The sequence below is a fragment of the Armigeres subalbatus genome, chromosome 2 (genome assembly GCF_024139115.2).
Source record: "Armigeres subalbatus isolate Guangzhou_Male chromosome 2, GZ_Asu_2, whole genome shotgun sequence".
NCBI lineage: Eukaryota > Metazoa > Arthropoda > Insecta > Diptera > Culicidae > Armigeres > Armigeres subalbatus.
Window position 1 is genome coordinate 136379690 of NC_085140.1, and position 27245 is coordinate 136406934.

General features: G+C 37.6%; 1 protein-coding gene across 2 annotated transcripts in view; it reads right to left on the minus strand.

Moving 5' to 3' along the window:
• LOC134210897 (semaphorin-2A) overlaps window positions 1–27245 on the minus strand; it is a 367095-nt gene that overhangs the window by 254537 nt on the left and 85313 nt on the right. Inside the window, exon 1 of one of the 2 annotated variants that reach the window (XM_062687323.1) lies at window positions 23621–24346. The exons of the other annotated variant lie outside the window; for it this stretch is intronic. The gene's annotated coding sequence lies outside the window, so the exon portion shown is untranslated. Of the gene's footprint in view, window positions 1–23620; window positions 24347–27245 lie in introns of those variants that run through there. 2 annotated transcript variants of the gene reach the window in all.

A 27245-nucleotide genomic window follows, 5' to 3' on the forward strand; every position in this document is an offset into this window, starting at 1 on the left:
ACTTCAATCTGTCTAAATAGTGCACGCCGCAGCCACGCAAGTGCGCGCATTAAAATTACACCGGTGTGTAAAGGCTCCCCCAGGCCTAAACAATGTTATTGCCGGGGCAGCGATAGCTTGATGCCACGATTCTATCGTTGCGTGGATGCTCGCAATGCACCATTTACGCTTCCATACCAACGGTGACAGAACCGCAGTCGCCAGGCAATAGAATCGCGTCAAGATTGTCTCGTCGCGTGTGTTTGGGGGAACCTTAATACATTTCATTAATAAAGTCTAAAAAAAGGAACCCGAATACATGCCGGTGTATTTAATGTGCGGCGTGCGCCATTGTGAGAGAACGAAGTTACATTTTGAAAACTCAAACATCCATCTGTACTCATTGAATAAGTTTTATTTAACTATTAAAAATTGTTAAAAAATAAAAAAGCAAAGTTTCGCAAATTGTGTAAGGCAACTCTGGTGCGCGATTAAATCTCTCCGTTTCATTTTCTTGTCTATTTCGACCTTTTGTGCCCTTTGATCTTATTGATCTTTTATTTCTTTTGTCCCTTTCGACCTTTTGACCCTTTCGACCTTTTGTCCCATTCGACGTTTTGTCCTTTCGACCTTTTGTCCCCTGGACCTTTTGTCCTTTCGACCATTTGTCCCTTCGACCTTTTGTCTTTCGACGTTTTGTCTTTCGACCTTTTGTCCGTTCGACCTTTTGTATTTTGACCTTTGTCCCTAACCCCACGTAAACGTGTGCACGACTATATTTGATGCTGGGTACCTTGCAGTCCGCAACGAGACGGATGCATCGTCAACATCTACGAGGAGTAGCCAAAGCCGAGGTCGCTTGCCCGGCAAGAAGCAACGATACGATAACCCGTCGAACGGTTACAAATTGTTTTCTCGTATCTTCGAAAACCGACTAGAGCGCGTCATGCGAGCTCATTGTCAAAATACCCAAGCCACGACGTCAAACTCATCAGAAGAGATTTAAACGCCCAGGTTGGCCTGGAGGAGGAATTTAGGTCGACTTTTGGAAAGTTCTGCGCCCACCGGCCAACTAACAAAAACGGCCTACGATTTATTCATTTTGCCGTCTCCAAGAACATGGCTAGGTTATTCACTGCACCTACTGCAAACACAGCCTTCCATGAGACGAGATGTTCAGTGATAAGGATGGAAGCATCTTGACTGACGAACATGTGGTGATCGAAAGATGGGAGCAGCACTTCTAGGAACACCTAAATGGGGCTGAGAGTACAGGCAGTGAAGGTGAAGGCAGCGGAGAAGACGAATTCATCAGTTCAGTGGACGATGAAAATCAACCAGCCCCCACCCTGAGAGATGTTGAGGATGCCATCCAACAGCTAAAGACCAATAAAGCAGCTGGTAAGGATGATATCGGAGCTGAACTCCTTAAGATGGGCCCAGAAAACTGTTCTCTTGTCTTCAAAGACTGATAATCATAATTTGGAAAACAGAACAGATACCGGAGGAGAGGAAAGAAGCGATCATATGCATTGGCATAAATAAGAGCGGGCTGCATTGGATCATTCGACCAACGGAGCATGAAAATTCTATTAAATTGGGAGTGTCCAAAATGGAGCGCTTTTCAGAATGTTGCAATTTCGGGACATTAATTAACAACTGATGCTCATTTCAAATTAGGCCGTTACAAATATTTAATTAACATTTTGTCCTATTGGTTAGCATTGGCATTAGCATTGTTACGGTGTAATTCGTAGATTGGACACTAGTGATACTCATGTTTTACTTTTCAGATCCTTTAACTAGAATGCTATCAGAAATCAAGAAGGGGAGAAGTCCTTGATTTCAATCTTAAACAAAAATAACAAAAGCATGAGGATTACTACTCCTGGTCACGCCCATCTTCACCGTAACTAGGGAGAGGAAGGAAGTGTTAATGTGGTACTTACTTAACGAGAGGCCACCGACTTAGCGACACCCTCATAAGTACCACGGAGTTGGATAATAAGGAAGGTTATCGTTGGGTCAGGATTTGCCTGTAGCTGGCAGTGTAACCGTGGTAGTTCTTATCCCGTAACACACCACGTAAAGGTGTCTACCCAGCGTTACAGGTCAATTAACATTTTGTCCTATTGGTCTCCAGAAAGTCAAGGGGATAATAAAAAAATATTAAAATAAAAAAATCAAAAAACTCCTCAGTTCGATAAAGAATGTTTTAAGAAATCTCAAAATTATCCAAATTTTAGTTTGGTTTTTAAATAATTGTATCGGCCTTACTATTTCAGGAATAAGACTTCATCCATGGTATAGTGTGATTTTTGTTTGTTTCAAACTTGCCCTTAGATACTAGCCAATATTTTCAAGCACCTTCTCTAAGGGTTCAATAACGACATAAAAAATATGCTTAATATGTCTTTTTGGATTGTTATAGTTTGTCACGCTTGAACTTTCACCTTATTTGTATACATTCGGTAGCTCTTCTGATTGTATCAAGTTCAGAAAAATAATTGTTTGGAGATGAAAACTAAAATTAAGATTCGTATAGAAATTTCGCATGAGCAGTTCACAACGTGCATTTTCGCCTACTATGCAGGACAACGTCTGTGGGGTCGATCAAACCAAGATGAAAACAGTACTAGGTGCTCCAATCTGCCAAGTTTGTGGAAGAGAAGAAGGCGGGGGTGAAAAAATAATTTTCAGTGCAAAACGAAAAATACCGGCTGGCTCTCCCATACTAAAACCTAAGATGGCTGAATCGTGAAATTGGCAGATTGGAACACCTAGTGGTGTATTAATCTTGGATCAAACTAAATAAATCAAACAAAACAATATGGTAATATGTCAATCAAGCGCCTGGTAAGCAAATTCCGCTTTGACGATTTTTTCAGCAACAGGCTTGGCAGTCCTAATGTCACCGCTCGTTCCTGCTGTATACGAAGGAGGTCATGGTTGCAACTCCAGATCGTTTCCATCTCTAATAGGTTCCTTCAACTTGACCATTACAGCAGTCACTGTTGGAAGTGAATCAAAGTTCATTTCTTCATCTATTTTTTCAATCACATTGCACAGTGGTCAGGTAGCAGACTAAGCAGTAATAAGTTTTCAAGCCGAAAATAGCAGAGATAGGAAAATGTTTGTTCTACAATTTTTCCTAACGGTATGAAGCTTATTGAGGTTTTCATAAAAAATAAGGTAGGCCACATTACAAAAAAATGACCAAGAAAACTTTTTTATTTGCGGAGATACGGTTATATAATGTTCCGCGAAGTTATAGTTCAGCCAGATTTCAAGAATTTAGCTGAAAAAAATATTTCTCTAGCTCTTAAATTGACTGATTTAGAGCAATTTTCCCAAGTTTACTTATGGTGACCCTTAAAAAAGCAGTTTTTTTTTCTCTAACTTTCTTGTTTCAAATTTCTCAGCAATGTGATGTTCAGACCACTTTTTGAGATTTGCAGGGCGCAACTTGGACTTAGCGTTATCATATCATGCGGATCAAAAGTTATTGAGGTTTTTCTTCGAAAAAAAACATATTTTCTTCTAAAGGCTGTATCAATGAATGGCGCAAAAAAATTTCAATCTGTTTTCTCGATCTTATTCTACTGCTTTCAGGCTCCATTTCAAAGTGTTTAAATCAAGGGGTAGTTGAAAATAACTCCATATTAAAGGATTGAAAAATTACCGTTTTTTTCCTTTTAAACCACTATTTTGCTATTTTTATGTGTTTTTCTTCTTCCATATACTCGTGAAATGGTAAATGCACACTATTTTGTTATAAAGCCTGAGTAGAAGCTAATAACTTGGAAATAGCAGTTCATATGCACTTGATATGAATAAAAGGTAACATGACAAAAAAAATACGCTCATATTGGGGTCCATTTATAGACAATGCGAAAAGGATTCTTTAATCTTAGATTACACATTTATCTACATTTAGTTATATGGAGAAGATAAGTTGACACAAACACATCATTTTGAAGCAAACACAGCATCATTGGAAGTCAGTTGTATTTTGCCCGAATTTCGTTAAGTTTGTTCCAGGATGAATGAGCGGTAAACTTAGTCAAACAATTTCTGTTGTAACCTTCGCGCGCAGTGCCTTACATCGACTTAGAAAATGCATCCCAGCAGCTGGGGCCATGCCCCGCCCCCTAGACCGAGATTCTAGTTATGCCTATGATCATATGCCAAATCTACAGTGAGAGAACTTCGAGTGATCACCGTCACTACCATCTTCCGCCGTCTTTCACGAATAATGAAATAATTCGTGGAAAGCCATCAAGCCGACTTCGCCGAAGGCCACGCGACAACGGACCAGATCTTTACTGCAAGGCAAATTATGTAAAAACACCGTGATTAACGCACTATCTGTTTATAGATTTGAAAAAGGCATACGATAGTAAAGACCACGTAGAGCAATAGAAAATTATGAACGAAAAAAGCTTTTTCGAGAAGCTTACAAGACTGATCAAAGCAAAGATGGATGGTGTGCAAAACTGTGTGAAGATTCCGGGCGATCACTCGAGTACGTTCGAATTCCGCCGGGGACTACGACAAGGTAATGGACTTTCTTGCCTGTTGTTCACAACTGCCGGGGTATGATTTTTAACAGATCCAGTCAATTGATATATCATACAGACATACGTACACGTATATGCAATAATAAGAATAGTAAAAGCTACTGGAGTAAAGCACTAATCATAATTAATAGCAGTTAAAACGCTTTAGATGCAATTCAAATTTACCTTAATATTGACAAGGAAAATAGCAATCCAATCCGTCATCCAACCCATTTTTTTTCCGGGATGCTTCTTTTCTTTTCGATTAAATTGGATTGAATTAGATTTGGATGAATTTAATTTTGCAAATTATACCCCAAGTTTTTTTTTTCAATTGGAGTCATCGTGTATTTGAGTCTCTATGAATTACAATCACTGATCAGATACAAAATATAAGAAAATAAGAATATGTAGTAATTTTCAGCACCCACGACTGTAGTACATACCATTAAAAGTGGCTTTGCGTGTCTATATCCATACATTTTATTACACAAAGATTTCTTCTCTGCAATCCGATGCTAGTGTTGCTAAGCTTTTAAATCATCCTTCGATTAGTCAACAACCTAATATCTAACCAATATCGAGGCATCCTATCTTAATTAAACAAATCAATATTCAACCATCAAACGAGTCATAGTGTTGCGGCTAAAAAAACACCCACAGAAAGGCGCAAAAGTTGTCCAATCTAGAGCCGACTGTAGGCTGGCTGTTAAAGCAGCAGGCAGTAGGCACCAGAAGGAATCTCCCGTCGGTCGGTCCGTTGCGCGGTGCGTTGTGTACAAGAAACCTTCCTTCGTCCAAATGCCACCTTTGCACCAAGTCTGAAGCGAAAACAACGCCAATGGACTCAGCAACCGCTACAGCAAGGAAGAAAACTAAATAACTCAATTCAACTCGCTCGAAGCCCCGCTCACCGTACCTTCCCAGCAGTAAGCCGATGAGGTTTCCCGTCGGCCAAGTAACAACATGCCGCACAGTGGCGTTATTTATGCAAAGGAGTAACAGAACTAATAGGAACTTTTCATGTTTGTAGTTTTAAAATTTAATACATTCGATTTTTATGTAGCAGATACGTACCGTGTAAAAAGAAACGTGTAATAAAATTACAAAATCCGCGATAAAACGACTTGCGTAGAAAAAACACATAAAAAGCGATCCCAGTGTATTTAAAATAGTTTGAGAAAATTTTAAATTACAGTTTACACCAACTAGTTTTGCTTTAATAAAAAACCAACATAATTGGAATTAAAAAATATAAGCACCATGCCTTCCTTAGTTTGGCGATGGGCGGCTACAACGCAAGACCATGCTGAAGGCGTTTGGGTTCGATTATCAGCCTGGCCTAGGAAATTTTCGAGTTAGAAATTGTTCAACTTCCCTGAGCACAAAATGATATACAAATGCGAAAATGGCAGCTTGGCTTAGAAGCCTCGTTAACTACTAACTGTGGAAGTGATTAGGAGGAACCGTTAAAACTAAGCTGCTATACGACAATATCCCAGAGGGGGGTGTAATACCATTCAAGAAGTAAATTAAACTTGAGAATAATTCTAAATTATGAAAATTATGATATTATTTTATGAAAATTATGTTCGCAAAATAGTGTTACTGCTCCTAGAATTCATCTCATATATAGCTTTTATGTACATCCCACGAAAAACAAAGCAAATAAAATAAATTTGATTCTTATTTTTGTGATTTTTTCAGCAGTGGTAGCGGAACGGTTCGCACTTTATCCCATAGCTTTTATTTTCATCCCATCAAAAACAAAGCAATGATAATGAAATTGGTTTGTTTCTTATTTTTGTGATTTTTTCAGCAGGAGGCACGCGTGTTAACAAAAAAGAAGCGACGAGATTGATGCTGTATTTCTTCGTTTTGCGATGAGGTGAATATATGTCCAGTGAGATGGAAAATGGAACAGTTCCCTACATAAAACTGATTAAAAAATCATAGAACTGAGCCTATTCCAAATTACGAATTCACTCACTCAATCAGCCTCACGCTTTCTTAACGAATTGTATCTAAACTGCCACCACTGTGCGACTGGTACCGGCGTTGGTATTTCTACGACTCGTGGCGTGTTTTTTAAGTCTCGTGTTATGTGTTTTTTTCTGCAAAATATACGAGAAAAAATATAATTATCTCAGATGGATCACCGCAGCGCTCGTTTTCGACCGTCCGCTTTTTGCCGTCGGGTTCCTTCAAGAACTAGCGCGGTGTGCAAACCGGGCGGTTGTCTACTTGGCACGGCATCGGAATCACCTTCTCGTCTCGTGCCTTCAACTGCTTCTCACCTGCTGTGACCAGTGGATTTGAATCGAAATAAGGTGATTCTGCTGATTGGATGATGGGATCGACCGATGGAGAGAATAGGCTTTCGGCTGTGCCGTTGGGTTGGCTGCTTTCAATCCCTGCCAGCATCTCGGCTCGATAGTTGCAAACGAACGGAGTCTATTTAATTATGTATGGATAATTAACAACGGGTCGCCCATCTGGGTCGTAAATATTCTTTATCACCAATTTATCGGCAGAGCGACACAAAACAAAACTGGGAAAGTGAATTTAATTAGATCGCAACGATTGTCTAATGAGATGTAGTGGGGCGAAACAGGTATTTTATGGATTCTATCAAACATAGTAGAAACGGTACAATGAAGATAACCTTAAGTTTAATATCTAGGGAGTTCGAAATGGTCACTTTTATTACTAAATTAAAAGTTTTTCAAATAACAGTATTTGTAAGAAATATATTGTAGTATACATAATGGATCAAAATACACAGTCTTCATCACGTTTAATCAAAAGTTGTTTTGTGTTTTACCAACATTTTGGAATGCATAAATAAACAAACAAGAAAATATTCTCTTTACATTGTCATTAGTAATCGTGAATATTCCATAGTCAAAAGCCAATAAATTTGCAATAAAAAACAGATTAAAATAAATTATAAAATAAAAAATTATCAGATAAAAAATGTATTGAATTTTGCCTAAGGCAATATAAAAATTGCGAACTTTAATATCAAAAGAACTTTCCGAAAATTCCGTGAAAAAAGGCATATTTCTCATAGAATAAATATGATTGTGGACGAGCATATTTGTTTTATTAAAGATTTTACAATTATATATAGGTAGGTAATATTAATTTATTCATAAATATTTAGTTTTTTTTTTGTATTGCTATTTTAAAACTACTATTTTTCTGATATTTGGAAAATTCCCACTTAACTATGGACATTTTCAATTATTGAATGAAAATTTTATATTTCGTAATTGCTCATGGCGATTACTCATCATTCATCAAGCTTAGTTTGTTATTCAAGAATACGAATTTGAGCTTGATTAATTTGAACCTTAAATTTGAAACAGTGATATTAGGAAACATAAAAGCATACATTCATTAAAAAATAATTGCAATTTGCAACACATTCAGTTTGAAGTTGGAATTCAAGCGCAACAGAAAATTGATCCCTACAGCTCAATAAACTTACTAAACTAATCATTCACCCTCGATGAACGGGTTGTTCCTCCCATCACCAAGGAGAATCAATAACACAAATAAAATATCTTGCACCCTGCTGGTATGAAACATGATTGGTTTCCTTTCTAAAATGTCTCATTTGGTTGCCCAAAACAGAACCAGCTGAACCTGGATTGAGACGGTGGAAAATCAGCCATAAAGTCATCAAACGAACACATGCATCAACATGAAATAGAACCAGCAGCGGTGTTCATCTCTCGGGAGTAGGTGTAAGACAGGCCGGGGTCAGCGCTTAGTCAGCCAGCCAGCAGCACTCCACCCCCAGTCAGTCGTTAGGAAGTAGCGCACACGTGCGGGTGCGGGCACAGCGTTGGCAACGACGACAACGACATACCATTCTACACCTCCTACCTTTCTGCATGGCTCGGATGTTCTGCAGCAGAGAGGTTACCATGTGGTGGTTGTGTAGTACGGGACCGACTCCTCGGGTCGGTGTGTGTACACTTTTCGAGACACTTTTATTTCTCTGTTGCGCCTGCCGCCGTGCCACAGTGAGTTGGAACGACTTGCACAAGAATATGGAGGTGTGTTTGTATGTGCGATTGCGAGGAAGAAGCATAGCGAAGCATAGGCACCGCGCGATGCAGACTCTTTCAAGCCCCCAGACTTTTTATGCTGGTGCTGGTGAGTCTCATGCTGCCTTGGTGTTGTGTTGTTTATTTTTTGCTTTGGCTCTGCTTCGGTGTGAAATGAATGAAAGACGTTCATCTGCAGAGGGACACCAAATAGATACTTCTTGCGGATATTCGAATCGAGTATCACTTTGCAAGCTTCATTGTGTGATGTTGCGTGGAGTGGAGGTTCGTCTGAGAAGCGGACTTGACTTTGAATTAGGTTTTGAATTTTGTTAATAGTCATGTATTCGCAATAATAATGATGGTTGGCGAAGCCTATAGAGTGTAACCGTTTTCAGCTACGAACAGTTTTCTCTAAGTGGCAATAAGCAGATACTATAATACTAATTCCATAGTGGTTAATTTTGACTAACCTATCAATGCACATACATGTCAATAAAACTCAACTTTCACTATTGATAAAAATGGGAAATCATCTGCTACGCCTGCTGTTTTTTGTTAAGGGACAACACACCATGTGTCCCCTTTTTTCAGTGTGGGTGGATAGAATATAGCACGACGAGTTCGTTCCACAATTTGATTTTAACCTCAACAGATACGTATTTCGACCTCAACAGTAAGGCCAGCTTCAGTGTTTCGTTCTTGACTCGACTTACTGCTGAGGTCGAATACGTAAACATGTCGAACACAAATCACATCGTTGAAAGAAGTCCAAGAGAAGAAAACGATATAAGCCACCCACCACGATGGTTTTAGAATTTTAAGAATTCGTGTATTTGTTTAAGAATACGTGTATTTTTGCTCAAGGGTGACCTCCGATAATGATACCAACAAAGAAATAAGTTGACGCATCGTAGCAAGAAATCGGTACGTACGTACCGCTCCAATAGAGTTCGATCGAATAGATTTCGACGTCGTATAAAACTAAATTTCTACAAAACGCTCATTAGACCGGTAGTCATCTACGGACATGAGATCTGCACGATGCTCGTGGAGGCCCAACGCGCACTTGGAGTTTTCGGAAGGTAAGTGCTGCGTCTATGGCGGGGTTCAGATGATGGACGGTGATTCTCGACTAAGATCCAACGAGCACCAGAAAGCAGTGAGCAAGCTAAATCGATCAAGTGGAAGGTGACTTGCGGACCGTCCCTCAGTAGACTGCGTGGATTTCAACTTGCAGCCATGGACTGAGCAAAAGGGTGACAACCTTCGATCTGAGTCAATAATAATTTGTAATCAATATTTATCGTATATTTTATTTGATTGCTAAAAGATAATAAAGTTTTTCTTGAAATGATCCCGGAGAGAAGGAACTACGTATGATAAATTATGTTCCGAAGACTCACAGCTCGTATTTTTAAAATTATTTAAAATTCCACTGGCCATACCTTGCCATGTTGTATTTCTGCGATTCTACTTTTACTCTTATGACAGTGTACAATTGGTTTTCTTAGCGTATTGCATGGAATATGAATACCAAAACGCATAAATGTTCACTTTTGCCAATTTTCACAACCTTCTTTTTTTTAGTTATCGGCAGTTCTGAATATTTTGAGTTATACACTTTGGATAGAGATGGCATTGTCTAGATTTTCAACGGGTTTCAAAATTGTTAATGAATAGCCAACTTTTGGAGTGCATTGTGAGTACACCACACGATCAAGAGTAATATGGCTGCGTAAGCCAGCGCAGAAAAAAATCTTTGGTGTGTATCCCTTGTTAGCTAAGGTGAATTTTATTTTCATTGCTCCTCTGGTGAAATAAGTAGCAAAGATCAACCCAATATGCACCCCCTTAACTTTTAGATGTTTTCATCAATATAAACAAAAATACCGAACCATTTCAACGGGAAAAAGCAAAATTTACAAAACCAGCTATAGTCTACAATGATCTCTTATTGAAAAATAGCAAGATTTTGTGAATTTTCAACGCCAAGGGGCCTGGGGCAAAACGCCCGAATGGTGGTGTAAAATGACTCTATTGCATGTAAAATAATGATGAACGCATTTTTTTTTTTTTTTCTTCGAAGTTTTTTTTTAGTTTTGTCTCTGTCTTTCTGTCCCGTAGAGCGCCGTGGCTCTGGCCGTCCGGAAGATGCTTTCATGGGAACCATTCTTCGAGCACGACGACACACCACATCGTCCCCGACGCCAAATGACCGGATGAGCTGCTGAAATTCCTTAACTATGATGATTCCCTGTTTTCCGAATCCTTATCCGCTTCCATTCTTAAACATTGTAAACCTAACCTCGAGTCACCACGAGTAGGTTGGCTTATTTCCCTCTCTTATTAATCTAATAACAAGATGATGTCGATTGTACATATAACAAAAAATGTGGCTTCGTAAAGTGTTATACACGCCTGAGCCTACCAAATAATCGAATTTGAAAAAAAAAAATGATGAACGCATGGTTGTTTGTTTATATTAGCGGATTTAACCAGAATCATACAGGTGAAATGAAAGAATCATAAAACGTTAAATTTAAGTAACAATGCACTATGGGGCGGCTCCATACAAAGTGGTGGCCAAAAATATTTTTTTGGTTTTTCCGCTTTATTTTATAGTATTCTAGTAAAATTAGCATATAATTAATCATATTTATGCATTTTCATCGCATCCGGAAGGTGTAACTAGTATTGAGGTACGTATTCCTAAACAATAAACTTGAACGATTGTTTTTAATTTTAGGGGCAGTTCAAATGCAAATTAAAACTAGAATAAGGTTGCTATGTATAAGATTAAACAGGAGAAGTGGAGGTGGAAGACCCCCCCCCCCCAACCAAGATTTGACCCCTTCCCCATTTTTTTTAACTATGTCGTATAAGAGTATTCTTTTATCAATCAGGTATTTTGGTGAAGAATTATTTGTCTTCCGAACCTCCCCCTCCCCCCACACAAAGTTATCTGCCCCCCCCCCCCTATGGAAATATTTTTTTCCGTACAAATAAATCAATCAAACTAGTCGAAAGGATTATTTTTTAATATGTTTCCGTTATTTTTACTGAACATATATCAACATCTTTAACAAAGTTGATGATTTGTCTCCATTTTTCATACTGCAGGGATGAATATAAAGGAGCTGTTCCGATCTCCATCTCATTGAATATATATTTATCTCATCGCGAAACAAAGAAATACGGCATCAATTTAGTCGCTTCTTTTTGTCAACATGCGTGTTCACTGCTGCAAAAAATCACAAAAATGAGAAATAAATTTCATTGCTTTGTACAAAATAAAACCTAATTTTTATTGATAAATTATAATAAATTTTAATTATTAACTTTCTCTTAAAACTAAATCAAATTGACAAGCAATTCTACTCATTTTCTACATTTTCATCGAGAGCAAAATCATCATCAAGTTGTTCAACATCATCCATTAATTCGTCTAGTGCATTTTTTAATGCAAGTAGGTAGATAATATTTATTAGGAAAATAAATAGACCTGAGTATATTTGGTACAAATTGTAAAATGGCACATGAACAGAGAATTATAAACAAGGTTATCGTGAAACCATTGAAAACTTTTTAGTCCAGTTGGGTAGGTTTCTATATGGAATGATAATTTTCGGTTTGTTTTAACCCATTTTCACAAAAATAATAATAAAGTGGGTAACATTTTTAAGACTAAATTTGACATTTAACAGTTCCACATTTAAAGCAGTATTTGATTTGTACGATTTTTTGTGTTTGTGCTCGATAATTGTTATTAACAAAAAAAATCCATTTTTTCGACTTCGTGCCAAAATGGCGCTCAGCCGCAGCTGGATTCTCGTTCCGCAGATAGTATAGACCCCAAACTAAACTTTGGTGGTGGTCTCTTGAGACTGCTCGGCCCTGCTTGTTAGATATAGTCCAACTTAGACAAAAAATTTCAATAATTACCCATTGTTGACTATTTTTTATAAACCGTGTAAGCTCAACAGAGTACCCATTTTAAAGCTTAGACAATTATCTTTCCAACGGTGTATTAATTTCCAAAATTGGACCGTTATTCGCTGAGAAATTTGCATTTGTTTGAGATGCATTTTTTTTTTACAATTTTCACAATTTTTCTAAACTTGATGTCTGTGGCACAATGAGTTTTCATTACAGAGGGCTGAAATTTTGGGAATCTAGGTTTGAATTATCCTTCTTTCAAATGGTATACAAGACACGTCATTCAAAGCAAGTCAATTTTTCGATTTTTGGCCACCTTTTTTCCCCGTAGTGCAATGCAGGGACTTTGCTCATTTTTCATTGTTGTTCTACAAAAGATTTAATGAGTGATTTTAAGAAGTAAGTGCATTTTGCACTGCTCTCCCCTACCGCCATAGTCTCAAAGAAAATATTGTGTGAAAATATGGACACTCAAACTGAAAATTCGAACACATCATGGATGGTCTATGTTCGACACTTCAGAGGATGTTCGAAGAACGAACATATCAGAATTAGCCAACAAATTCAAAATACGTCAGCCAAATTGTGGCATCGGTGAAATGGGTGCTCGTCTCAAGACTACTAGAACTGTAAATTTAGAATAAAAGGGTGTAGAAATCAAAATGCGTCCTAAAAATTCAAATTGGTCTTACTTTTTCAAATAAATTTTATCTAAATACTGTTCACACTGTGTAAATTTCATTTGCAACTGTGCAATCGTTGGAAAATGGGAATCGATATACAGAACCATATACAGAACAGATGCCTACCACACGTACCTCGAAAATGCAGATTTTTTTACTGTGAAGTTGACAATAATATTATCTACGGTTGGTAGTTTCAAAATAAAAATAAAACGAAAATTTGATGTTGAACGGAACCAAAAATCAAAAAAGTTGTGTACAAGACACACTGCAAGGTAGGTAGATGTTGGACAACGTAAGGCCATCGTTGCGTTTGAAATTTTCTACCTTTGTTGAGCTACCTAAAACTTATTGTATTGAAAAGAACAGATGTATTTTTATTAATACGCATTTCGAATCTATAACAGCGACAGATCTAAAATCAAAATCTTGCATTAGCATTAGCATTGAGCAATTCGCACAAATTCGAAAGTGGTACAAGCCAAGACTATTGTATGAGAGTAGCATCACTTTCATCCGTTACCACAGATATTGATTTGGGACTAACCACTATCTCTTAGATGCAAGTAATGCACTCTCCAATAGTCGAGGATCTGTCCTGGCCACGTCCTTGTGAATGCTGAGGAAGGGGAAGCATGGTGTTGTGGAAGGTTTTAACAGTAGGAATCGTTTTGGTAGAACGTGAAACACAGAAAGAACTAAGATAGAAATACAAAGTAGGAAAGGAACGAGCCTGGAATTGAACCCACGACCTCCTGCTTATAAGGCAGAAGCGGTAGGCACTAAGCCACCGAGCTCGTCCAGATCTAAAATCGAAATCTAGCGTGTAAAAAATCAAAATCGTAATATTGAGGAAAATTTTCAGTACAATCAAAGTTAATTGCCTGGAGTGGACATTAATCACTATGTCTGAAACTCGATTTTAGAAATTGCACAGCATGTGAAAGATTTAGTTCAAACAATGTTTTGGAGGGTAACCACTTACTTCGGTGGGGTTGTGTACTGCTGACGCTGGCGACAGCCACTCGATGGTTTGCCACTGCCATAAATTGCTACATATGCACAGCTTGTATTAAGTCAACGGCTATCGCAGCGTCTTCCGCCGACGCGCGCTTGCTTGTGATTCTTGAAGTCTCTGCTGTAGCCAAACGTCACCGCTACCGTGGATTCTCGATCAAAATTTCATTATGGTTTCCAATTTTAGAAGATTGAACACTGATATCAGTACCTTCCGGTAAAAAGTTATCCAACGCCAAAAATAATGGCCAAATATAGTGCCGTATATAGTGAAGAATAAATCGAGAAGTTAAATTTTCCAGCAAGGAGCATAAAAATGTAAAGTACTACTACTAGTAGGGGGAGATCCCCCACCGCCGGACACTTCCCAATACCGGACGCTTCTCAAAACGACACTTGCGGAGGTCCCTCCACCAGCTAAAGAAAGCTATTAAAAAGTTAAGAGAGTCAAATAGGCTCTACTAACACATTTTAATATCTACAGCTTAAAGCAAATGAAAAATGTTACTATTCTGAATGATATCTTTACTCATGTAACCAGAACTTGGTCATATTTGAACATGATGAAATAGTGTCCGATACTAGGAGACGTTTTTCTGAACAATGACTTTATCCACCAAAATTAATCATCAAAATACATCGTCGATAAACATGTTCAAATGGTGAAATATATCTAGTATGAATCATAAATGATCATATTTAGGATGCCATACTATGTAGTCAACATAATCCGAATAATTCGAGACTTTTTCGTTAAATGGCTTATGTGTCCGGCACTGGGGGATCTCCCTCTACAATGTCGCAAAGGCGCCGAAACGCGATGAGCTGTAACATACGGTGAGAAAAATCTAAAGTGCGAAAGCTCTACGCTCAGTTATTGATAAAATCCCAGGAACTTGAACGATTAATGGCAGTTGTACGTGAAGGAATGCCGCCGACGGCATGTACAGAGTGTCTTCTAATTATCCGTTCAAATTTCGACAGCATTAACAGCCGAAAGGTCCTTTATTTACCAAAACAGCACATTTGGTGCAGTTGTGATTTCAGATACATACAAAAATTGTCATCAGGGAAGAATATATCAGTAATAGCAAAAAGACTTTATATAACGAAATCTACTGTAAGTAATACAATAGAGCGATTCCATGAATCAAGCAAAAATTTAGCAGTTCCCAAATTTAGTGAAATCGATGGAAATTTCGAACTCTCCGGTATCAAACTAAAATCTTTAAAAAAAAATCTGCAAAAACCTATATTTGAATGACACCATGAATGCAAATCGGGTCAAAACATCAAAGATTCTGTTCAACTATGCAATTATGTTTACTACCTGGCAATATCAGACCTCCAGAATGATTATCAATTACTCCCGTCAGCTAAACCAAGGAAGTATTTCAAGAAGTTATCATCCCACATCTAGCATGGCAGGAATAACTTACACCGTTAACTTTTCTGTGCAAGCTCCTTTTAAAAAATTGTTTAACCAAAGAGGAATGGTCTTTCAACTCACCGGACTTACAGGTCTTGGAATCAAGAACCTGCAGACATGAGCATGAGCATGATGGCCATGCATTTCGTAGTTGCTTACTCCGTGATTGACCAGAACAATCGCAATCGCACAGTGAATCAATGGATGAAAGCATCCCAAGTAACATTTGTGGTTCTATAATGGTTTATTACTTGCTCTACAAGAGTTCTATAAAACCATTATAATTTTGCTCTTCAACCTCAGTGTGCACAGACCGAGTACTCTAGTATTTTTAAATGGTCGGTAACGACGCTAACAACGTCCTCACGTTCTATCGGGTATGGGAAGGAATTGATGATGCAATCACTCGCCCATTGCAAGCCCAGAGTAACACCTCTGCACTCGCCACGAGTTCCTGTGGAATTTTATTGGAATCTGGGGATTATGTTCTATGGCAGAGATTCGTCTTGGTTAACGTGTACCCATGTGAAAGTAATAAAATATTCAAAATGGATGCCGAAACGAGCTTTTTCGATCATTTAGAAATCCAACAGTTACCTGCTAGAATTAGGCAAGTTGTATGTGTAGGAAAGAAGATGAAAACGGTATGAAAGCTCATTTCTAGTTCTAGAGATTGCTAGAACATTATATGAAAAGATACAAAGTAGGATAAGTGGAACGACCTCCTGCGTATGAGGCAGAAGTGGTAGCCATATAACCACCAAGCCCCTATAAGCGGAGTTAGGATAAAGTTACATATGTTTGATATGACAATACTTTTGAATACAACTAATATGGACAAAGTTTGTAAATGTGTATTTTGATCTTTGAAAGCTGAAGAACGATCGAATTTGGTCGAATGGCTTTATATGATGCGAAAACCCTTTATATAAGCAAAAGAGTTTACAAAGGTGACACTTGTCGTATATGAAGAATCGCAAGGATTCTACACTATTTTGGCCTTATTTTGCTAGGAATGTCTTGAAGTGACACGAGGCCGAATCTGTGGTTATCGTGCCAAAACACATAGGTCCTTTGAATTCAACAGAACTTCGCCCGAATAGGCTGCCATGAAACCAGAACTTCGTAAGAATCGCAAATGAATTAAAAATGAACATCGGGACTTCAAAATGTTAATTTATGTAGAAACATGCAATTAATTTTTATTGAACATCAATCTGTCGAAAGAGATTATAATCAGATAATTATTTTTAATAAATAGGAAGAGAGTAATGATGCAAATGATGTTAATATATTGTTTTATGTCTAGCGCGTTGCCCATTTTACATTCCGTCGGTGTCTAGATTCAGTTTTGCTTGGTCTTATTATATCAATAGCACATTCCTTCAACGAAGTCTTTGAACGAACTAAAAAACAGTGCAACTACTAGGAAGAATGAAACCCTGGTTGAGCTTGACTGACTACAAATATCTATGGTTGCTACTCCGTGATGGACCAGAATCAGTCGCTCAAAGATTCATCTGAATGATTGACTGGGATTGTTCAAGCATTCTCAGTGTGCAAGTTTTAAATGGACTTCGAATCAGAAAAAAATAGCATACATCTGAGTGTTACATGCATTTGTCTTTAATTTCATATTTGTCAACTCTTGAAATCTCTTCGGACTTTAGGACGAAAAATAAAGGAATCTTTTATGGAATCTTGGAATCCGCTCTACCTTCCTAGAACATCATCATTTGTTTTGGCTGTTCAAGAAGTGTAATTGGCGCTGATAAATGCGATTAAAAACCTATCCCTATCTACAGAGGACAATGTCAGCATTGCGTTCAACCTTATTTGCAACAAATTGATGAGGTATTCATTAGGAATATTCAAACTGCGTTTATTTGTATATTTTTATTGGCGAAACTGAGTTCATGTCAACAGATGGTTATGTTTAAGTCTGAATATTACGACTAGTCAAAACTCATTAGTTTTACTCGGAAATATCATTCAATATCGACATTTATAAAAGAGGATGATTATAAATTCACGAGTAAAATTAATCCATAATAGTTCTTAAAATTTTGAAAATTTAAACATTTTTGTCCGAATTCAATGCTTTTGAAATATTTGCTTGAAAGTGAAAATTTCAGTATGACCAGAATTTTGAAAGCGGCTTAAGACATTTTTTTGGGCTCCTCAGCAGATAGCTCCTTAGCCGTGCGGTAAGACGCGCGGCTACAAAGCAAGACAATGCTGAGGGTGGCTGGGTTCGATTCCCGGTGCCGGTCTAGACAATTTTTGGATTGGAAATTGTCTGGACTTCCCTGGGCATAAAAGCATCATCGTGTTAGCCTCATGATATGCGAATGCAAAAATGTTAACCTGGCTTAGAAACCTCGCAGTTAATAACTGTGGAAGTGCTTAATGAACACTAAGCGGCGAGACGGCTCTGTCCCAGTGTGGGGATGTAATGCCAATAAGAAGAAGAAGAAGCAGATAGCAAAACTAAATTCGGATTCCTTGAGTTCTAATCAATCTTAAAATAATCTTTTTGGATCTTAGTTCAACAAAAGTTCTAAAAAATACTTTGAAAGCCTTGGTTAACCTTTGTTACTTTCGAGTGCGCTTCTGATCGTGTTTCTGCTCATTACGAAAATAGTTTGCGCAGTTGAATTTTGTTGAAATTTGCACGGTCGGAGTGTGTGAATCAATTGTTATGTCTGTGGGTTTGGTCGTGTTTCGATAGTTTGCACGATCCGAGCTTACAGAAATCATCGGGCATGCATGGTGTGTTTCTTTTTTATAAATTACTAGTCAACCCGGCAGCAGGCAGTGAAAGCGTGATTGAAGCGGACGAGCATTGATCTAATTCAATCATAGCATCCAATACCAGTGAGTGAACAGCCTTGATACCAAACAACGATTATGAGCGATCGTTGCTGCGTAAACAACGAGCAATATAGTTCGCCAAGCCAAACTTGGTATGGTATCCAGGGAAGCTACGACTGGAGCGTTTGTGTTACGCTTGCTCTACTAGAATAAAACCAAAACACATCAGTCGTTCTGCTTTATTCACTCTGCTTTGAAGTTGCTGGGATGGAGGAGAGAAAGTATCAAAGCCTCCCATGCAGTGTATCCGAGTTCCATACTCATAGCGGACTTAATTTTCCTAATGTCTGGAAAGATTTTTCTAACAGCATGTGGTAACAACAGTCATTGTTAGGTTACCAAGTGATTTGCCTCGCTCAGTTGTCTCCCATTGGTGAGCGATGAAGATCTTTAAACATTGAATCAACGAACGCCAAATTTCAACGATCTAGAAAGCATCAGCGATTAGACCGCAGGAGAGCATCAAGTTGGCATGAATTTAGCCGATTTTTACTCATGATCTGATTTTTTTCAATGCCTGCCCGGCAGACGTTGTTTTGCATAGTAGGCGAAAATGCGCGTTATGAACTGCCAATGCAAAATGTCCGTACGAATCTTAATTTTAGTTGTTCACAATTTACTCAACTAAATTTTTGATTTTCGCATAAGGAAATACCTTATAAACCCGTCGGAAATGACAACGATCATATTTACTGAAGGAATGAAGAAAACCTTTCCAGCCGTTTTCGAGTTATGCGGATACGAACACAGACCATTTCATTTTTATTATATAGAAGATTAATGTTTTGCAGAGGTCAGATCTAGCGATGTATATCAACTAATTATTATTCCTTCCTGAGGTTTCTGTGGATACTCAGAGGCAAATACGGCCTTTAAACAGTAAAAATCAACTAAAAATTTTCTTTTAATTTTCTTCATCCCAGTCATATATTCAATTGATTCTGTGTGTGTTATCATTATTTCTGGTTAATTACAAAGTAGTGACATAGCTATGTATAGTTATTCAAAGCTTAGCTAAAGCTAAATTCAAGCTCAGCCAAGTAAATGGCTCATTATTTTTTAAGCCAAAATCATATTTGGTACAAATATAATTTTTTTCGTGGGTGGCTTTGTTTATCGTGATTTTTCTCGGTGGTGGGCGTTTTCAGCGCCACGTCGAAAGTTATTTAAGTCGGCAGTGGCGGTGTGAATCGTCGTGGCCCTATTTTAATGAATTTGTATTTCGAGAAATTGTTCATGATTCTTCGGTTTTTTTTTTGGATTTTTCTCGGAAAAATCTTTGAAACTTCTTCAGAAATTTTTTGTCGATTATTTCAGAAAACTCTCAGAAATTTCCAAGGAATCTTATTTGAATTTTCCTTAGCATTTTTCTTAATTTTCTTGTGACTTGCGAAATTTCTCGAATTTTTTCTATTTTCAGAAAATTCGTAGGAATCTCCTCGCAGAATTCTTAGGAACTATTTCGAACTATTTAGATTATTTTCGGAGAATTTTTCGGATTTTCTTCGGAAAATTCTTGAGAGTTTCCTTGATAACTTGATAACTAATCTTCTTTGGAAAATGTTTTAAACACCTTCGAACAAATCTTCGGACCTTCCTCGAAGTAATTTGTACGACTCGGAGTAATTTCTACGCAAAATTCTTTGAAACATCTCCAGATAATTTTTCGGAATTTTCTCACAAAATTTCGCAGAACTTCATATGATTTTTTTTTTAGTTTTCTCGGAAACTTTCTCAGGAATTCCATTGAAAAACTCTTCGGATTTCTTTCGGAAAGTTATTCGAAGTTTTGCTCGAAAAAATCTTTGGAACTTCCTCGGGAAATTCTTCGTTAGCTTCTCGGAAAATTGTATGCAACGGAAAATACTCGAAAAGTTATTTTCTTGGAAATTTCTATGGAGAATCATCAGAAAGTTCATAGGAGGTTCTTCGAAAGCTTCGCAGGAATTTCTTTGGGGAATTCTTCGGAATTTTCACGAAGACTTTTTCTAAATATTGTTATGAAATTTTATACACAAGAAATTCTTCGGAAATCCCAATTTTAAACAGGTGCGCGCCGGCTTGTCGGCTTCGGCGCGCACCTCTAGTCTCAAGTTGAAACTCAACTAAACAAGGTGGTATCCAATTCTTAAAGTAAAATAATAGACTCTTTGTTTGTCGAAAATTTATTATCGATTTCCCTCCTATCGATCACGACGATTTGAAATTGTCTCCAAGATCGCCGCCAGCAGAAAATGATAGGGTCATTTGTCAAATCAACTGTCAATATTTTTGAGCTCGTTTATCATAATATTTACCCTGATTTGCATGAAGGCTATCTTGCATTGACGTTTTACTAACGGAGATATGAAAAAGCAGGACTGGCGACGATTTTAAAGTTGGTAACAAACTGAGTGGCGCGTTCCGTTACCAAAGAAACAGGCAATATCATTGTGCACTATGACACTTGAACGAAGTTTGACATCTTTCATTTTGTTTCCTTATCATATATTGAAACAAAAAGAAAATGGAATGTCACACCTGTACCATATGTCACATCAAAAGCTAATGTTTCAACTTGCATCGTTTGACAATTGATGTTTTTAATCAAACAATCTTAATCAATCAATCATTCTTTAAATTATTTGAGACTAACCATCCCAAAGAACTCATATTTTTTACAAATCGCCCAAGTAACATTTTAAGTTTTATAACGCTCTTGAAGTCCATAATTTACTCTTCGAGAGTGTTATAAAACCAACATAAAACCAGAATGTTTCTAGGGCGGGCTATTTTTTAAATTTGAAACAAAAAATCTAAAAAGTGCTGACATTTAATTTTGGCTTGACATTTGTCAGATTTTAGCTTTACATCAGGGCAGTTTGCACTTTTCTCATTTTTTGTTTACGATTTTTGAATAATAAGACACGAAACAATATAGGTTCATTGGGAAAATATAGGACACAAAAAAACGAGCAAAAATGTTAATGGGAAAGGTCAGTTATCCTGAGAAGATTCCTGAAGGAAATCAAATTTTCCCTCTTACTTGAAGACTAGAAGCATTAGAGTCCTATTCTTTTTCCAAAAAAAATGCTCCTCGATTTTGCTAATCGTTCTGTTCTACCTAGTCGTTGTGATCAGAAGTTCTGAACTAAACAAAGAACCAATATGTGCAATGTGTATACAATTCTTTAAAATAATTTTTTGTTCATAGCTCAAAGATACGAGAAGCCGCATCGCTAGGGATAGTGCGCTTTCAAATATAGTCGATCCATCGAAAAAAAAACGATGGTCTTCCAGCTGCCACTCCCTCTTCAATCTATATATTTAGTTCAGTTGCATACACCATCTATAGAGCTCTTCATAATTTTGAAAAGTATCTGCGATTCAACAGGCAAGTTCCCAACTGTAAATAGCACCGCACATTTTTATAGCCGGTCTGCCAACGGCATTTCGCCAAAATTCTGTCTACGCCACCGCTTTCCGGCTTCGGCTCTCCGTCGGAAATCCGATATATTACATGAAAGTCCTTCCCAGGTACGAAAAAAAAACTTTGAATATCACGGCCATGACCTAATTTTCCTTTCAGTACTTAGTTTATTCGGTGTCTTAATTTGTACTGCTTGAATTCTCTAGTTTCCGTTTCCGAACGGAGTTATGAGCGGACATACGTTTACTGTGAAATAGCTTTTCAAACACAAACAGGAAGGGAAATATGAATCAAATGCAGGAATTTGTCAAGAAGTTTTCAATTGCAGTTTTGACAAGCACAAACTATTCGGTAAAATCTGATTTACGGTTTATCAAGCCGAACGTGGAAGAATCAAAACGTTGAGTACAGGAATATTACCTATCGAATCAAACATCGACAATATGATCAACTGACTACCGAAGAACATGTATGACAAAAAAATATTTGTTGACTATTTTACTTATGTCATGATTGGTAACTCAAATATTATATACACTTGATTCAGTCAGACATGTTTTGAAATGTGCTTCGAGAGAAAACAATGAGTATTTTTGCAGCGGCATACCAGGAGTAAACTTACAAAACCAGTATGTTGGAAAGAAACTATGTATAGTTAAATATCACAAAAATAAGCACTTCCAACGAAAAAACCATTGTTTACACTGGTGTTCGCAAAAAAAATGCCAGGTCTCTGTCTACGTTATTTTGTTAACCATGGTGAGTAGGGATCTACCATTTTGTTCGAATAAAAAAGTCTGAAAATTGTGAAATTATTGAAAACTAACTTGAACCAATGACTAAAATTTCCTCCTCGATATAAATCATACGCTTGATTTAATCTTATAGCCACAAATCTAAAATTGACTATCAATTAGATCAACCTATCGTACTCATCACATATCCAGATTGCTGTCAAAGCCACCGTACAAGCTGCCAGAATAACCGGCTGTCACCGATTGTAATAGACATCAATTGGCAGACTTCAGCCGTACGTACGTTAGAGTAGGTCCACCCAACATGCCGATGTTAGAAAGCCAACAATCAGCCCTTGTTTACTACCGCATAGCAGCTGTGCAGAAGGTCAGCGTTCAATCATTTGACGTTGAGACAAATTGATGAATATCCAATTAGGTGGCTAAACTTGTGCGTTCGATTCCAGTTGGATCGTTCCCAATCAAACTGTGGAACGTGATGCAACTGCAAACATAATAATGAGCAATTGATTGTTTGTGTGCAGTTTAAATAAGTCAAATTTAGGTTCCTTCGTTTCATTCGTTTGCTTCTGGAATGAGATTCGTGTTGGAATGAATGAACTGCATGGTAAACTAACTCCAACGCAAGACAGTCGTGCCTGCAAGTTAAACAGTGAATTCCTAAAATAATGAAAAACTAGTTTTCATTTTATCTCTGTCTTCACTGCAGTGGTCTTGCAGTTCCACATCTGCTTTCTTCGTTCTTTGTTTCGGAGTGAACCGCGAGGAATGTATGTATAAGAGGCACTTCAAATTCGTAAACATGTATCTGTGGGCCTCTTCGGCCGACTCGGTACAACTATCTTGTTTCCTGTGAATGCTGTTGAACTTCCTCCGAAAAATATACAGAGTCACATAGATATGCCGGAAATTACATACTTTGAAGCTATTTTATTTTCCACTTTCCAGTACAAAGCGCGCTGTGATCACCATGATTGTAACTTTTTGCATTATTTTCACACTTTGTGCATTTTTTCTTGCTCTGGCAAACTTTTATTGCTTGAGCTTATCTTCTCTATCGGCACTACAGCAGCATCTTCTTGCGATCTCACTCACATAAACTTTTTGCATTTCATCCATTCATTTGGTTATCTTTAGTGCTCTTCTCACATCACCGTCTGGATCTGTCACAATATCTCTTCAGCCACAGTAACTTTGCCAGTGACGATGCGACACACGATCCGCGTCCACCCGTTGCGGTCTGTCGAACATCCACAGCTCAATCAAAACCTCCAAATCGCCAACGAAAACGGCTGCACCCAACTAAGAACAGTGAATCGCAATCAGGTCGAACTATAATCCCAAAGACTCAACAATCGTCAGAGACCACCGAAACACACAGCGTCCTCTCCCGGGCTAAACACAACAAACAGAGTGGAATAGTGCAAACACGCCGTGTGTGTATGTTCGCACGGCCCTCGCAGCAGAACCAGCCGCGTTTGGTGGCGATGGCGGGCAGCGACCGACGATGCTATTGGGCAGGTTTTTCTCAGACTCGAGACACTGCCAACATAAATACACTGTGGCTAAAATCCGGACTGTGAAACACCGAGTGAGACCGATGCAACGGCAGTTCTCCGTCATACGCGTCCGTTACCGACCGAAGTTCAGAGTAAACTAAAGCGCCTTTATGTTCGCCATCCAGCCAACACATTCACGGAACCGGGAACGAGCTGCCACTCGTTCGGGTCCATATGAGCAGAACGGCCGAACACGGGAAAGAAAATTTCGATTCGAGAAATGCTTTGCTTCCCCCGGTGAGTTAACGGATGAACCAGCCGAGACGGTGCCGAATGCAGCATGGAAGCATGAATGCTGCGTGTGGCTGTGCCAGTCGCAGTCCGTCTATTTTAGCGGTTTCCCGATTCCTGTTTCTCCGTTTGTTTTGTAGTCGGTTCATTCGGTGTTCGTTCAATGGAAACGAGCTGCTGTAGATATCTTTGAAAGAAAGGTCACTGAAACTGTGACACAAACGCTTCAGATGCGAACGGTTGGATGAAATGAACTTCCCTTCCCGTTTATGTTTCATGAATGTGTACCGAATGTGATCTACAACACATAAATGAACGCTATAGGCCAGATAGATAGGAAAGGAGTTTTGTTTGACTGATTGCGATTTGGTGGCAATATTGAGGATGCGCTATATTGTGTAGATACATGGAATTCTTTAAAAAAAAAGTTGTTCCTTGAGCTTACTAACAGAACGTAAGTTACCATACAAATGACATTAGAAAATGTTTTGAGATACACTGGATTCTGTTTCTACACGATTTACATTTTCTCAATTTTGCACTCATCCCAAATATTTAACACATATTGATTACCATGTGATTTTTCTTTGATTTATGCTGGTGGAAAATTGAAGTTACACGATCAAAAATACGAGCGAAAAAAAAAAAATCGTGTAAAAACAGAATCCTGTGTACTTAAATACCGATGAACAAAAATTTGGTATCGTAAAACCTTTTTTTGAATCATCAAAAAATATTAAATTCCAGAATAACATGGGTTTTCTGTTTTAGATTACGTTAAAAAGCCGCTTCAAAATGTTATAAAAATAAAATAGAGGTTTGGTTTTCTGAATAGGTGAGAGATTTTTCCAAAGAGACTATCAGACTCGAGAAGCAACCAAATCGATCTGGATTGTGCTTCAAGAGAAATGTTTTCTGATACGAAGAGATTCCTTAATCTAAAATAGTTTTAGTTATCCAAAAAATATAACATTTTAATTAAACATCAGGCAGGCACAAAAGAGTTCTCTTATGATCCTTATAAGGATATATGATATTAATTCCTAATTTATCTCGGTAGGTATCGGAAAATTGCCTTGTGAGGAATATAAAAATAATTCTTATTGTGAGCAAAAATGTTAACAAAGTTTTGTTCAAATATTTTCACCAAATTCGAATGCTTTGTAGATTTTTCAGTCCTTGCAACAAAGATTTTTTAGTTTTATAGTTTTGAAAAAGGTCCAGAAAGGATTATTATTAAATATCATGAGTTCCAGGTATTTATAAAGGATTTCTAGGATATCTTGACAATACATGAGATTCCACGTGAATTTCTCATAGTTTCAAATTCGCACGATTATGCATATTCAGATTCCAATTTCACTTGTAATAATTCAAACAGTTTTCAAAAGGGGTAAGTTCTGTTCTATCTTAATCAACAGCTTTATTTAAATATAATTGTTGCATTCGACTGTGATTATTAATCAACGACGGTGTTTCTTCGGTTCTTCCAGCCTTTATGACAAGCTAAAACGGGTTTTGCGAATTTTAGCTTATCATAAAGACCGAAAGAGCCTAAAAAACACCGTCGTCTATTTAAATATACAATGTTCAGATATAAGTTCTCCAACTGTAAGGGCAAAACAAGGATATCTTTTGGTGGCAGAATTATATTGAGTAGCGAAAACAAAAAAGCTCCTTAGAAATTTGATCAACTGTTTTGCCTATAGATTATGCCTTGAGATTGACTCAAATTTTTTTAAAAGAGTGATCGTTTGAAATTTCATTGGATTTGTGTGCATGTGCACTATTTGATGTAGTTCTAAAATGCTTCAATCTTTTTTGAAGCAGATCGAAGCTGGTAGTCTAATAGAACAGGAATGTTTGTATCGTTAAACAATTATGTTTCTGAACTTGCTGCAATCAGGAGAACTAATGTGTGCAAATAAGGTGAAAGTTTAAGCGTGACTATTGGGAAATAATATTTTTTCAAAAATTAGTATCTTTGAAACACCCACCACGCGAAAGTATATGCTCTCCTCTTTCATATAGTAGGCAAACTAAAATTTTCTATCGGGGGATCTAGAACATTTTTTTTCACTATTTTTCACCATAGACATCTCAAATGATAGCCAAATGATGTATGGAAAAATGACCCCCGGTAGAACATTTTATAAATGCACCTACGTGAAAGAGGAAAACCTACACTTTCGTGTAGTGAGTGTTTTAGAGATACTATTTTTTTTAAATAAGCCTCTTCGGACAAAGACACCGTAAGCTAAGAAAATAAAAATAAAACATATTTAGCAGTGATATGGAAATGCTAATATCATCTTCCAAACTTGGACGTACATACATGTTCATGATAGAATTAGACACGGAAGTTCAGATTTGATAGTTCCGTTAGGATACGGCAGGTATGAAGATTTTTTTTTATAGAAGTCGATTTGAAAGCGAGCAGAGGGCAATATTTGTGATGGCACATATCACACGACCTTCCTTCTGCCAAGCTCCCGTATGAAGGGGAGGGAAGAATATCAGTGTGGAAGCTGATATATCTCCACTGGCTTAGCAGATTAATTTTCAATTAATGGCATATTATCCGGCAACTCGAACGAAAATTATTTTTTTATTAAATATCTTGGCTGACATGTGGATTCTTTTTCGAAAATTTCATATCAATTTGTCCATTTCGAAGACAAATTGATACGAAATTCACGACAAAGAATCCTCGAACCCCCAACCTTCTATTCTCTACATGATAGGCGTGATAG